The sequence below is a fragment of the Mesoplodon densirostris genome, chromosome 20 (assembly GCF_025265405.1).
Source record: "Mesoplodon densirostris isolate mMesDen1 chromosome 20, mMesDen1 primary haplotype, whole genome shotgun sequence".
Classification (NCBI taxonomy): domain Eukaryota; kingdom Metazoa; phylum Chordata; class Mammalia; order Artiodactyla; family Ziphiidae; genus Mesoplodon; species Mesoplodon densirostris.
The window spans coordinates 35,555,982-35,570,801 of record NC_082680.1 but is presented as its reverse complement, the minus strand read 5'-3'; positions in this window follow the sequence as shown (position 1 = coordinate 35,570,801).

Below are 14,820 nucleotides of genomic sequence, written 5' to 3'. Positions count from 1 at the left end.
TTACAGAAAAGTGTTATGGTCCATGTATGTGTCAGGGCACGGATTAGTATAGGGTACGGGTTAGGATTACAGTACGGATTAGGGTAAGGTGTAGGATTGGGGTTAGGGTTAGGTTTAGGGTTAGGGTTAGGGTTAGCGAATAGGTAACATTCAGGGTACAGGTAAGCATATGGAAACGAGTTAGGGTCAGGTTTGGTGTTAGGGCACAGGTTAGTGTTATTGTACGGATTAGGATTAGGGTACGGCTTAGGATTTTGTGTAGGGTTGTGGATAGTGTTAGGCTTAGACCTAGGGTTAGTGTTAGCGAACAGGTAAGGTTGTCGGTACACAGGAGGGTACGGAAACGTGTTAGTGTCCAAGTACATGTGAGGGCATTGCTTAATTTTGGTGTACGGGATAAGATTAGTGTATGGGTTAGAGTATGGTGTAAGGTGGGTGTTAGCGTTATGTTTAGGGAAAGGGCTAGGTTTAGCGAACGGTAAGATTTAGGGTACTGGAGAGGATACGGAAAAGTGTTAGGGTCAGGGTACATGTTAGGGCACGGGTTAGTGTTAGTGTACGGGTCAGAATTAGGGTATGGGTTAGGGAAAGTTGTAGGGTTGGGGTTATGTTTAGGTGAAGGGTTGGGGTTAGGGTTAGCGAATAGGTAACATTTAGGGTACAGGTGAGCTTATGGAAACGAGTTAGGGTCAGGGTTCATGTTATGGCACATGTTAGTGTTAGTGTACAGATTCGGATTAGGGTACGTGTTAGGGTTAGGTGTAGGGTTGGGGTTAGGGTTAGGTTTAGACATAGGGTTAGGGTTAGTGAATGGTAAGATTTAGGGTACAGGAGTGGGTATGGAAAAGTGTTAGGGTCAGGGTACGTGTTAGGGCATGGATTAGTGTTAGTGTACGGGTAAGGATTAGGGTACAGGTTAGGGAAATGGGTAGGGTTGTTGTTATGGTTAGGGTTAGGGCTAGTGTTAGAGTTAGCAAACGGGTAAGGTTTACGGTACACGGGAGCGTACGGAAACGTGTTACCGTCAAAGTACATGTGAGGGCATGGGTTAGTTTTTTTGTACGGGTTAAGTTTAGTGTACAGGTTAGGGTATGCTGTGAGGTTGGTGTGAGAGTTATGTTTAGGGCTAGGGTTAGGGTTAGCGAACGGTAAGATTTAGGGTACAGGAGAGGATACGGAAAAGTGTTAGGGTCAGGGTACGTGTTAGGGCATGGGTTAATGTTAGTGTATGGGTTGGGATTAGGGTACGGGTGAGGGTAAGGGGTAGGGTTGGGGTTAGGGTTAGGGCTAGGGCTAGGGCTAGGGTTAGGGTTAGCGAATGGGTAAGGTTTAGGGTACAGGTGAGGGTACGGAAAAGTGTTAGGGTCAGGGTACATGTCAGGACATGGCTTAGTATTAGTATACTGGTTAGGATTAGGGTACGGTTTGGGTAAGGTTTAGGGTTGGGGTTAGGGTTAGCTTTATGGCTAGGTTTAGGGTTAGCGAAATGTCAGGTTTAGGGTACAGGTGATGGTACAGAAAAGTGTTAGGGTTAGTGTATGTGTTAGGACACGTGTCAGTGTTAGTGTATGGCTTAGGATTAGCATACGGGTTAGGGTAAGGTGTACGTTTGGGGTTTGGTCTAGGTTTAGGGCTAGGGTTAGGGTTAGCGAACGGTAAGGTGTAGGTTACAGGTGAGGTTACGGAAAAGTGTTAGTGTCAGGGTACGTGTTATGGCAGGGTTTAGTGTGGTTTTACAGGTTAGGATTAGGGTACGGGTTAGGGTAATTGGTAGGGTTGGAGTTATGGTTAGTGTTAGGGGTGGGGTTAACTTTAGTGAACGCGTAAGGTTTAGGTTACAGCTGAGCATATGGAAATGTCTTATTGTCAAAGTACGTGTGCGGTATTGGGTTAGTGTTAGTGTACGGGTTAAGATTAGTGTACGTGTTAGGGTAAGGAGTAGGGTTGTAGTTAGGTTTAGGTTTGGGGCTAGGGTTATGGTTAACAAATGGTAAAGTTTAGGGTTAGTGTTAGGGTTAGTGTTAGGGTTAGGGTTAGGGTTAGAGGTAGGGTTAGGGGTAGGGTTAGGGTAGGTGTTAGGGCACGAGTTAGTGTTAGTGTATGGGTTATGATTAGGGTATGGGTTAGGGTAAGGTGTAGGGTTGGGGTTAGGTTTAGGTTTAGGGCTAGTGTTAGGGTTAGCGAATAGGTAACATTAGAGTACAGGTGAGCGTATGGAAATGCGTTAGGGCCAGGGTTCGTGTTAGGGCACAGCTTAGTGTTAGTTTAAGGATTAGGATTACGGTACATGTTAGGGTTAGGTGTTGGGTTGGGGTTGCATTTAGGGTTAGGTTTAGACCTAGGGTTAGGGTTAGTGAATGGTAAGGTTTAGGGTTCAGGTGTGGGTATGGAAAAGTGTTAGGGTCAGGGTAAGTGTTAAGGCACGGATTAGTGTTAGTGTACTGGTTAGGATTGGGTACGCGTTAGGGTAAGGTTTAGGGATGGGATTAGCTTTACGTTTAGGTCTAGGGTTAAGGATAGCAAACGGTATGGTTTAGGGTACAGGTGAGTGTACGGAAAACTGTTATGGTCAGGGTACCTGTTAGGGCACGTGTAGTGTTAGTGTATGGGTTAGGATTAGGGTACGGGTTAGGGTAATGTGTAGGGTTGGCGTTAGGGTTAAGTTTAGGGCTAGGGTTAGAGTTAGCGAACAGGTAAGTTTTATGGTACATGAGTGTACGGAAACGTGTTAGTGTCAAAGTACGTGTGATGGCATTGCATAATTTTGGTGTACGGGTCAAGATTAGTGTACGGTTTAGGGTATGGTGTAGGGTTGGTGTTAGCATTATGTTTAGGGCTAGGGTTACGGTTAGTGAACCAGTAAGGTTCAGGGTACGGGTGAGGGTACGGAAACCTTTTAGAGTCAGGGTATGTGTTAGGACACCTGTTAGTGTCAGTGTACCTGTCAGGATTAGCGTACAGTTTAGGGTAAGGTGTGGGGTTGGGGTTAGGGTTAGGTTTAGGGCTAGGCTTAGGGTTAGTGAACGGGTAAGTTTTAGGGTACAGTTGAGGGTACGGAAAAGCATTTGGGTCAGGTTATGTGTTAGGAAACGTGTTAGTGTTAATGTATGGTTAGGATTAGGGTATGGGTTAGGGTAATGGTTAGGGTTGGCGTTAGGGTTAGGGATAGGTTTAGTGAACGGTTAAGGCTTATGGTACATGTGAGTGTATGGAGACGTTTTAGTGTCAAAGTACGTGTGAGGGCATGGGTTAGTGTTAGGGTTAAATATAGGGTACGGGTTAGAATAGGGTGTAGGGTTGGTGTTAGGGTTAGGTTTAAGTCTACAGTTAGGGTTACCTAACGATTAGGTTTAGCGTGCAGGTGAGGGTATGGAAAAGTGTTAGGGTCAGGGTACGTTTCAGGGCACTGGTTAGTGTCAGTGTACGGTTTAGGTTTAGGGTATTGTTTAGGGTAAGGTGTAGGGTTGGCGTTAGGGTTAGATTTAGAGCTAGGGTTAGGGTTAGCGACCGGGTAAGGTTTAGGTTACAGGGGAGGGTACGGAAATGTTTTAGGGTCAAAATACATTTGCGGGAATGGGTCAGTGTTAGTGTACGGGTTAAGATTAGTGTACGTGTTAGGGTAAGGTGTAGTGTTGGAGTTAGATTTAGCTTTAGGGCTAGGGTTAGGGTTGGCCAAATGTAAGGTTTAGGGTACAGGTGAGGTTACAGAAAAGTGTTATGGTCCATGTATGTGTCAGGGCACGGATTAGTATAGGGTACGGGTTAGGATTACAGTACGGATTAGGGTAAGGTGTAGGATTGGGGTTAGGGTTAGGTTTAGGGTTAGGGTTAGGGTTAGCGAATAGGTAACATTCAGGGTACAGGTAAGCATATGGAAACGAGTTAGGGTCAGGCTTGGTGTTAGGGCACAGGTTAGTGTTATTGTACGGATTAAGATTAGGGTACGGCTTAGGATTTTGTGTAGGGTTGTGGATAGTGTTAGGCTTAGACCTAGGGTTAGTGTTAGCGAACAGGTAAGGTTGTCGGTACACAGGAGGGTACGGAAACGTGTTAGTGTCATAGTACATGTGAGGGCATTGCTTCATTTTGGTGTACGGGGTAAGATTAGTGTATGGGTTAGTGTATGGTGTAAGGTGGGTGTTAGCGTTATGTTTAGGGAAAGGGCTAGGTTTAGTGAACGGTAAGATTTAGGGTACTGGAGAGGATACGGAAAAGTGTTAGGGTCAGGGTACGTGTTAGGGCACGGGTTAGTGTTAGTGTACGGGTCAGGATTAGGGTATGGGTTAGGGAAAGGTGTAGGGTTGGGGTTATGTTTAGGTGTAGGGTTGGGGTTAGGGTTAGCGAATAGGTAACATTTAGGGTACAGGTGAGCTTATGGAAACGAGTTAGGGTCAGGGTTCATGTTAGGGCACAGGTTAGTGTTAGTGTACGGATTCGGATTAGGGTACGTGTTAGGGTTAGGTGTAGGGTTGGGGTTAGGGTTAGGTTTAGACATAGGGTTAGGGTTAGTGAATGGTAAGATTTAGGGTACAGGAGTGGGTATGGAAAAGTGTTAGGGTCAGGGTACGTGTTAGGGCATGGATTAGTGTTAGTGTACGGGTAAGGATTAGGGTACAGGTTAGGGAAATGGGTAGGGTTGTTGTTATGGTTAGGGTTAGGGCTAGGGTTAGAGTTAGCAAACAGGTAAGGTTTACGGTACACGGGAGCGTACGGAAACGTGTTACCGTCAAAGTACATGTGAGGGCATGGGTTAGTTTTTTTGTACGGGTTAAGTTTAGTGTACAGGTTAGGGTATGCTGTGAGGTTGGTGTGAGAGTTATGTTTAGGGCCAGGGTTAGGGTTAGCGAACGGTAAGATTTAGGGTACAGGAGAGGATACGGAAAAGTGTTAGGGTCAGGGTACGTGTTAGGGCATGGGTTAATGTTAGTGTATGGGTTGGGATTAGGGAACGGGTTAGGGTTGGGGTTAGGGTTAGGGCTAGGGCTAGGGCTAGGGTTAGGGTTAACGAATGGGTAAGGTTTAGGGTACAGGTGAGGGTACGGAAAAGTGTTAGGGTCAGGGTACGTGTCAGGACATGGCTTAGTGTTAGTATACTGGTTAGGATTAGGGTACGGTTTGGGTAAGGTTTAGGGTTGGGGTTAGGGTTAGGGTTAGCTTTATGGCTAGGGTTAGGGTTAGCGAAATGTCAGGTTTAGGGTACAGGTGATGGTACAGAAAAGTGTTAGGGTTAGTGTATGTGTTAGGACACGTGTCAGTGCTAGTGTATGGCTTAGGATTAGCAAACGGGTTAGGGTAAGGTGTACGGTTGGGGTTTGGTGTAGGTTTAGGGCTAGGGTTAGGGTTAGCGAACGGTAAGGTGTAGGTTACAGGTGAGGTTACGGAAAAGTGTTAGGGTGAGGGTACGTGCTAGGGCAGGGTTTAGTGTGGGTTTACAGGTTAGGATTAGGGTACGGGTTAGGGTAATTGGTAGGGTTGGCGTTATGGTTAGTGTTAGGGGTGGGGTTAAGTTTAGTGAACGCGTAAGGTTTAGGTTACAGCTGAGCATATGGAAATGTCTTATTGTCAAAGTACGTGTGCGGTATTGGGTTAGTGTTAGTGTACGGGTTAAGATTAGTGTACGTGTTAGGGTAAGGAGTAGGGTTGTAGTTAGGTTTAGGTTTGGGGCTAGGGTTATGGTTAACAAATGGTAAAGTTTAGGGTTAGTGTTAGGGTTAGTGTTAGGGTTAGGGTGAGGGGTAGGGTTAGGGGTAGGGTTAGGGTAGGTGTTAGGGCACGAGTTATTGTTAGTGTATGGGTTATGATTAGGGTATGGGTTAGGGTAAGGTGTAGGGTTGGGGTTAGGTTTAGGTTTAGGGCTAGTGTTAGGGTTAGCGAATAGGTAACATTAGAGTACAGGTGAGCGTATGGAAATGCGTTAGGGCCAGGGTTCGTGTTAGGGCACAGCTTAGTGTTAGTTTAAGGATTAGGATTACGGTACATGTTAGGGTTAGGTGTAGGGTTGGGGTTGCGTTTAGGGTTAGGTTTAGACCTAGGGTTAGGGTTAGTGAATGGTAAGGTTTAGGGTTCAGGTGTGGGTATGGAAAAGTGTTAGGGTCAGGGTAAGTGTTAAGGCACGGATTAGTGTTAGTGTACTGGTTAGGATTGGGTACGCGTTAGGGTAAGGTTTAGGGATGGGGTTAGCTTTACGTTTAGGTCTAGGGTTAAGGATAGCAAACGGTATGGTTTAGGGTACAGGTGAGTGTATGGAAAACTGTTATGGTCAGGGTACCTGTTAGGGCACGTGTAGTGTTAGTGTATGGGTTAGGATTAGGGTACGGGTTAGGGTAATGTGTAGGGTTGGCGTTAGGGTTAAGTTTAGGGCTAGGGTTAGAGTTAGCGAACAGGTAAGTTTTATGGTACATGAGTGTACGGAAACGTGTTAGTGTCAAAGTACGTGTGATGGCATTGCATAATTTTGGTGTACGGGTCAAGATTAGTGTACGGGTTAGGGTATGGTGTAGGGTTGGTGTTAGCGTTATGTTTAGGGCTAGGGTTACGGTTAGTGAACCAGTAAGGTTCAGGGTACGGGTGAGGGTACGGAAACCTTTTAGAGTCAGGGTATGTGTTAGGACACCTGTTAGTGTCAGTGTACGTGTCAGGAATAGCGTACAGTTTAGGGTAAGGTGTGGGGTTGGGGTTAGGGTTAGGTTTAGGGCTAGGCTTAGGGTTAGTGAACGGGTAAGTTTTAGGGTACAGTTGAGGGTACGGAAAAGCATTTGGGTCAGGTTATGTGTTAGGAAACGTGTTAGTGTTAATGTATGGTTAGGATTAGGGTATGGGTTAGGGTAATGGTTAGGGTTGGCGTTAGGGTTAGGGATAGGTTTAGTGAACGGTTAAGGCTTATGGTACATGTGAGTGTATGGAGACGTTTTAGTGTCAAAGTACGTGTGAGGGCATGGGTTAGTGTTAGGGTTAAATATAGGGTACGGGTTAGAATAGGGTGTAGGGTTGGTGTTAGGGTTAGGTTTAAGTCTACAGTTAGGGTTACCTAACGATTAGGTTTAGCGTGCAGGTGAGGGTATGGAAAAGTGTTAGGGTCAGGGTACGTTTCAGGGCACTGGTTAGTGTCAGTGTACGGTTTAGGTTTAGGGTATTGTTTAGGGTAAGGTGTAGGGTTGGCGTTAGGGTTAGATTTAGAGCTAGGGTTAGGGTTAGCGACCGGGTAAGGTTTAGGTTACAGGGGAGGGTAAGGAAATGTTTTAGGGTCAAAATACATTTGCGGGAATGGGTCAGTGTTAGTGTACGGGTTAAGATTAGTGTACGTGTTAGGGTAAGGTGTAGTGTTGGAGTTAGATTTAGCTTTAGGGCTAGGGTTAGGGTTGGCGAAATGTAAGGTTTAGGGTACAGGTGAGGTTACAGAAAAGTGTTATGGTCCATGTATGTGTCAGGGCACGGATTAGTATAGGGTACGGGTTAGGATTACAGTACGGATTAGGGTAAGGTGTAGGATTGGGGTTAGGTTTAGGGTTAGGGTTAGGGTTAGCGAATAGGTAACATTCAGGGTACAGGTAAGCATATGGAAACGAGTTAGGGTCAGGTTTGGTGTTAGGGCACAGGTTAGTGTTATTGTACGGATTAGGATTAGGGTACGGCTTAGGATTTTGTGTAGGGTTGTGGATAGTGTTAGGCTTAGACCTAGGGTTAGTGTTAGCGAACAGGTAAGGTTGTCGGTACACAGGAGGGTACGGAAACGTGTTAGTGTCCAAGTACATGTGAGGGCATTGCTTAATTTTGGTGTACGGGATAATATTAGTGTATGGGTTAGAGTATGGTGTAAGGTGGGTGTTAGCGTTATGTTTAGGGAAAGGGCTAGGTTTAGCGAACGGTAAGATTTAGGGTACTGGAGAGGATACGGAAAAGTGTTAGGGTCAGGGTACATGTTAGGGCACGGGTTAGTGTTAGTGTACGGCTCAGAATTAGGGTATGGGTTAGGGAAAGGTGTAGGGTTGGGGTTATGTTTAGGTGAAGGGTTGGGGTTAGGGTTAGCGAATAGGTAACATTTAGGGTACAGGTGAGCTTATGGAAACGAGTTAGGGTCAGGGTTCATGTTATGGCACATGTTAGTGTTAGTGTACAGATTCGGATTAGGGTACGTGTTAGGGTTAGGTGTAGGGTTGGGGTTAGGGTTAGGTTTAGACATAGGGTTAGGGTTAGTGAATGGTAAGATTTAGGGTACAGGAGTGGGTATGGAAAAGTGTTAGGGTCAGGGTACGTGTTAGGGCATGGATTAGTGTTAGTGTACGGGTAAGGATTAGGGTACAGGTTAGGGAAATGGGTAGGGTTGTTGTTATGGTTAGGGTTAGGGCTAGTGTTAGAGTTAGCAAACGGGTAAGGTTTACGGTACACGGGAGCGTACGGAAACGTGTTACCGTCAAAGTACATGTGAGGGCATGGGTTAGTTTTTTTGTACGGGTTAAGTTTAGTGTACAGGTTAGGGTATGCTGTGAGGTTGGTGTGAGAGTTATGTTTAGGGCTAGGGTTAGGGTTAGCGAACGGTAAGATTTAGGGTACAGGAGAGGATACGGAAAAGTGTTAGGGTCAGGGTACGTGTTAGGGCATGGGTTAATGTTAGTGTATGGGTTGGGATTAGGGTACGGGTGAGGGTAAGGGGTAGGGTTGGGGTTAGGGTTAGGGCTAGGGCTAGGGCTAGGGTTAGGGTTAGCGAATGGGTAAGGTTTAGGGTACAGGTGAGGGTACGGAAAAGTGTTAGGGTCAGGGTACATGTCAGGACATGGCTTAGTATTAGTATACTGGTTAGGATTAGGGTACGGTTTGGGTAAGGTTTAGGGTTGGGGTTAGGGTTAGCTTTATGGCTAGGTTTAGGGTTAGCGAAATGTCAGGTTTAGGGTACAGGTGATGGTACAGAAAAGTGTTAGGGTTAGTGTATGTGTTAGGACACGTGTCAGTGTTAGTGTATGGCTTAGGATTAGCATACGGGTTAGGGTAAGGTGTATGGTTGGGGTTTGGTCTAGGTTTAGGGCTAGGGTTAGGGTTAGCGAACGGTAAGGTGTAGGTTACAGGTGAGGTTACGGAAAAGTGTTAGTGTCAGGGTACGTGTTATGGCAGGGTTTAGTGTGGTTTTACAGGTTAGGATTAGGGTACGGGTTAGGGTAATTGGTAGGGTTGGCGTTATGGTTAGTGTTAGGGGTGGGGTTAACTTTAGTGAACGCGTAAGGTTTAGGTTACAGCTGAGCATATGGAAATGTCTTATTGTCAAAGTACGTGTGCGGTATTGGGTTAGTGTTAGTGTACGGGTTAAGATTAGTGTACGTGTTAGGGTAAGGAGTAGGGTTGTAGTTAGGTTTAGGTTTGGGGCTAGGGTTATGGTTAACAAATGGTAAAGTTTAGGGTTAGTGTTAGGGTTAGTGTTAGGGTTAGGGTTAGGGTTAGAGGTAGGGTTAGGGGTAGGGTTAGGGTAGGTGTTAGGGCACGAGTTAGTGTTAGTGTATGGGTTATGATTAGGGTATGGGTTAGGGTAAGGTGTAGGGTTGGGGTTAGGTTTAGGTTTAGGGCTAGTGTTAGGGTTAGCGAATAGGTAACATTAGAGTACAGGTGAGCGTATGTAAATGCGTTAGGGCCAGGGTTCGTGTTAGGGCACAGCTTAGTGTTAGTTTAAGGATTAGGATTACGGTACATGTTAGGGTTAGGTGTTGGGTTGGGGTTGCATTTAGGGTTAGGTTTAGACCTAGGGTTAGGGTTAGTGAATGGTAAGGTTTAGGGTTCAGGTGTGGGTATGGAAAAGTGTTAGGGTCAGGGTAAGTGTTAAGGCACGGATTAGTGTTAGTGTGCTGGTTAGGATTGGGTACGCGTTAGGGTAAGGTTTAGGGATGGGGTTAGCTTTACGTTTAGGTCTAGGGTTAAGGATAGCAAACGGTATGGTTTAGGGTACAGGTGAGTGTACGGAAAACTGTTATGGTCAGGGTACCTGTTAGGGCACGTGTAGTGTTAGTGTATGGGTTAGGATTAGGGTACGGGTTAGGGTAATGTGTAGGGTTGGCGTTAGGGTTAAGTTTAGGGCTAGGGTTAGAGTTAGCGAACAGGTAAGTTTTATGGTACATGAGTGTACGGAAACGTGTTAGTGTCAAAGTACGTGTGATGGCATTGCATAATTTTGGTGTACGGGTCAAGATTAGTGTACGGTTTAGGGTATGGTGTAGGGTTGGTGTTAGCATTATGTTTAGGGCTAGGGTTACGGTTAGTGAACCAGTAAGGTTCAGGGTACGGGTGAGGGTACGGAAACCTTTTAGAGTCAGGGTATGTGTTAGGACACCTGTTAGTGTCAGTGTACCTGTCAGGATTAGCGTACAGTTTAGGGTAAGGTGTGGGGTTGGGGTTAGGGTTAGGTTTAGGGCTAGGCTTAGGGTTAGTGAACGGGTAAGTTTTAGGGTACAGTTGAGGGTACGGAAAAGCATTTGGGTCAGGTTATGTGTTAGGAAACGTGTTAGTGTTAATGTATGGTTAGGATTAGGGTATGGGTTAGGGTAATGGTTAGGGTTGGCGTTAGGGTTAGGGATAGGTTTAGTGAACGGTTAAGGCTTATGGTACATGTGAGTGTATGGAGACGTTTTAGTGTCAAAGTACGTGTGAGGGCATGGGTTAGTGTTAGGGTTAAATATAGGGTACGGGTTAGAATAGGGTGTAGGGTTGGTGTTAGGGTTAGGTTTAAGTCTACAGTTAGGGTTACCTAACGATTAGGTTTAGCGTGCAGGTGAGGGTATGGAAAAGTGTTAGGGTCAGGGTACGTTTCAGGGCACTGGTTAGTGTCAGTGTACGGTTTAGGTTTAGGGTATTGTTTAGGGTAAGGTGTAGGGTTGGCGTTAGGGTTAGATTTAGAGCTAGGGTTAGGGTTAGCGACCGGGTAAGGTTTAGGTTACAGGGGAGGGTACGGAAATGTTTTAGGGTCAAAATACATTTGCGGGAATGGGTCAGTGTTAGTGTACGGGTTAAGATTAGTGTACGTGTTAGGGTAAGGTGTAGTGTTGGAGTTAGATTTAGCTTTAGGGCTAGGGTTAGGGTTGGCCAAATGTAAGGTTTAGGGTACAGGTGAGGTTACAGAAAAGTGTTATGGTCCATGTATGTGTCAGGGCACGGATTAGTATAGGGTACGGGTTAGGATTACAGTACGGATTAGGGTAAGGTGTAGGATTGGGGTTAGGGTTAGGTTTAGGGTTAGGGTTAGGGTTAGCGAATAGGTAACATTCAGGGTACAGGTAAGCATATGGAAACGAGTTAGGGTCAGGCTTGGTGTTAGGGCACAGGTTAGTGTTATTGTACGGATTAAGATTAGGGTACGGCTTAGGATTTTGTGTAGGGTTGTGGATAGTGTTAGGCTTAGACCTAGGGTTAGTGTTAGCGAACAGGTAAGGTTGTCGGTACACAGGAGGGTACGGAAACGTGTTAGTGTCATAGTACATGTGAGGGCATTGCTTCATTTTGGTGTACGGGGTAAGATTAGTGTATGGGTTAGTGTATGGTGTAAGGTGGGTGTTAGCGTTATGTTTAGGGAAAGGGCTAGGTTTAGCGAACGGTAAGATTTAGGGTACTGGAGAGGATACGGAAAAGTGTTAGGGTCAGGGTACGTGTTAGGGCACGGGTTAGTGTTAGTGTACGGGTCAGGATTAGGGTATGGGTTAGGGAAAGGTGTAGGGTTGGGGTTATGTTTAGGTGTAGGGTTGGGGTTAGGGTTAGCGAATAGGTAACATTTAGGGTACAGGTGAGCTTATGGAAACGAGTTAGGGTCAGGGTTCATGTTAGGGCACAGGTTAGTGTTAGTGTACGGATTCGGATTAGGGTACGTGTTAGGGTTAGGTGTAGGGTTGGGGTTAGGGTTAGGTTTAGACATAGGGTTAGGGTTAGTGAATGGTAAGATTTAGGGTACAGGAGTGGGTATGGAAAAGTGTTAGGGTCAGGGTACGTGTTAGGGCATGGATTAGTGTTAGTGTACGGGTAAGGATTAGGGTACAGGTTAGGGAAATGGGTAGGGTTGTTGTTATGGTTAGGGTTAGGGCTAGGGTTAGAGTTAGCAAACAGGTAAGGTTTACGGTACACGGGAGCGTACGGAAACGTGTTACCGTCAAAGTACATGTGAGGGCATGGGTTAGTTTTTTTGTACGGGTTAAGTTTAGTGTACAGGTTAGGGTATGCTGTGAGGTTGGTGTGAGAGTTATGTTTAGGGCCAGGGTTAGGGTTAGCGAACGGTAAGATTTAGGGTACAGGAGAGGATACGGAAAAGTGTTAGGGTCAGGGTACGTGTTAGGGCATGGGTTAATGTTAGTGTATGGGTTGGGATTAGGGAACGGGTTAGGGTTGGGGTTAGGGTTAGGGCTAGGGCTAGGGCTAGGGTTAGGGTTAACGAATGGGTAAGGTTTAGGGTACAGGTGAGGGTACGGAAAAGTGTTAGGGTCAGGGTACGTGTCAGGACATGGCTTAGTGTTAGTATACTGGTTAGGATTAGGGTACGGTTTGGGTAAGGTTTAGGGTTGGGGTTAGGGTTAGGGTTAGCTTTATGGCTAGGGTTAGGGTTAGCGAAATGTCAGGTTTAGGGTACAGGTGATGGTACAGAAAAGTGTTAGGGTTAGTGTATGTGTTAGGACACGTGTCAGTGCTAGTGTATGGCTTAGGATTAGCAAACGGGTTAGGGTAAGGTGTACGGTTGGGGTTTGGTGTAGGTTTAGGGCTAGGGTTAGGGTTAGCGAACGGTAAGGTGTAGGTTACAGGTGAGGTTACGGAAAAGTGTTAGGGTGAGGGTACGTGCTAGGGCAGGGTTTAGTGTGGGTTTACAGGTTAGGATTAGGGTACGGGTTAGGGTAATTGGTAGGGTTGGCGTTATGGTTAGTGTTAGGGGTGGGGTTAAGTTTAGTGAACGCGTAAGGTTTAGGTTACAGCTGAGCATATGGAAATGTCTTATTGTCAAAGTACGTGTGCGGTATTGGGTTAGTGTTAGTGTACGGGTTAAGATTAGTGTACGTGTTAGGGTAAGGAGTAGGGTTGTAGTTAGGTTTAGGTTTGGGGCTAGGGTTATGGTTAACAAATGGTAAAGTTTAGGGTTAGTGTTAGGGTTAGTGTTAGGGTTAGGGTGAGGGGTAGGGTTAGGGGTAGGGTTAGGGTAGGTGTTAGGGCACGAGTTATTGTTAGTGTATGGGTTATGATTAGGGTATGGGTTAGGGTAAGGTGTAGGGTTGGGGTTAGGTTTAGGTTTAGGGCTAGTGTTAGGGTTAGCGAATAGGTAACATTAGAGTACAGGTGAGCGTATGGAAATGCGTTAGGGCCAGGGTTCGTGTTAGGGCACAGCTTAGTGTTAGTTTAAGGATTAGGATTACGGTACATGTTAGGGTTAGGTGTAGGGTTGGGGTTGCGTTTAGGGTTAGGTTTAGACCTAGGGTTAGGGTTAGTGAATGGTAAGGTTTAGGGTTCAGGTGTGGGTATGGAAAAGTGTTAGGGTCAGGGTAAGTGTTAAGGCACGGATTAGTGTTAGTGTACTGGTTAGGATTGGGTACGCGTTAGGGTAAGGTTTAGGGATGGGGTTAGCTTTACGTTTAGGTCTAGGGTTAAGGATAGCAAACGGTATGGTTTAGGGTACAGGTGAGTGTACGGAAAACTGTTATGGTCAGAGTACCTGTTAGGGCACGTGTAGTGTTAGTGTATGGGTTAGGATTAGGGTACGGGTTAGGGTAATGTGTAGGGTTGGCGTTAGGGTTAAGTTTAGGGCTAGGGTTAGAGTTAGCGAACAGGTAAGTTTTATGGTACATGAGTGTACGGAAACGTGTTAGTGTCAAAGTACGTGTGATGGCATTGCATAATTTTGGTGTACGGGTCAAGATTAGTGTACGGGTTAGGGTATGGTGTAGGGTTGGTGTTAGCGTTATGTTTAGGGCTAGGGTTACGGTTAGTGAACCAGTAAGGTTCAGGGTACGGGTGAGGGTACGGAAACCTTTTAGAGTCAGGGTATGTGTTAGGACACCTGTTAGTGTCAGTGTACGTGTCAGGAATAGCGTACAGTTTAGGGTAAGGTGTGGGGTTGGGGTTAGGGTTAGGTTTAGGGCTAGGCTTAGGGTTAGTGAACGGGTAAGTTTTAGGGTACAGTTGAGGGTACGGAAAAGCATTTGGGTCAGGTTATGTGTTAGGAAACGTGTTAGTGTTAATGTATGGTTAGGATTAGGGTATGGGTTAGGGTAATGGTTAGGGTTGGCGTTAGGGTTAGGGATAGGTTTAGTGAACGGTTAAGGCTTATGGTACATGTGAGTGTATGGAGACGTTTTAGTGTCAAAGTACGTGTGAGGGCATGGGTTAGTGTTAGGGTTAAATATAGGGTACGGGTTAGAATAGGGTGTAGGGTTGGTGTTAGGGTTAGGTTTAAGTCTACAGTTAGGGTTACCTAACGATTAGGTTTAGCGTGCAGGTGAGGGTATGGAAAAGTGTTAGGGTCAGGGTACGTTTCAGGGCACTGGTTAGTGTCAGTGTACGGTTTAGGTTTAGGGTATTGTTTAGGGTAAGGTGTAGGGTTGGCGTTAGGGTTAGATTTAGAGCTAGGGTTAGGGTTAGCGACCGGGTAAGGTTTAGGTTACAGGGGAGGGTACGGAAATGTTTTAGGGTCAAAATACATTTGCGGGAATGGGTCAGTGTTAGTGTACGGGTTAAGATTAGTGTACGTGTTAGGGTAAGGTGTAGTGTTGGAGTTAGATTTAGCTTTAGGGCTAGGGTTAGGGTTGGCGAAATGTAAGGTTTAGGGTACAGGTGAGGTTACAGAAAAGTGTTATGGTCCATGTATGTGTCAGGGCACGG